Raw genomic sequence first — 467 nt, forward strand, 5'->3', positions numbered from 1 at the left:
AGCAAGTCCTCTAAAACCTGAATCACTCGCTCAGACTGGCCATCTGTCTGCGGGTGAAAAGCTGTACTGAACAGTAACTTCGTCCCCATGGCTGCATGTAAGCTCTTCCAGAAGGACGATGTAAACCTCGGGTCCCTGTCGGACACAATAGAGACTGGGAAACCATGCAACCGGACGATCTCCTGGATATAAAGATCCGCATACTGCGTCATGGAGAAAGTCGTCTTCACTGGCAGAAAATGCGCTGACTTAGTGAGTCGGTCCACTATAACCCAAATGGAGTTCGATCCTCTGACTGACCTCGGTAATCCAACCACAAAATCCATAGTAATGTTCTCCCACTTCCACTCGGGGATGGGGAGTGACTTTACCAACCCTGCTGGTCTCTGATGTTCAGCTTTTACTTGCTGACAAGTGAGACATTCTGACACAAACCTACGGATGTCTCGCTTCATCCCTGGCCACCA

This window comes from Primulina eburnea, chromosome 9, assembly GCF_022965805.1.
Source record: "Primulina eburnea isolate SZY01 chromosome 9, ASM2296580v1, whole genome shotgun sequence".
NCBI classification, from domain to species: domain Eukaryota; kingdom Viridiplantae; phylum Streptophyta; class Magnoliopsida; order Lamiales; family Gesneriaceae; genus Primulina; species Primulina eburnea.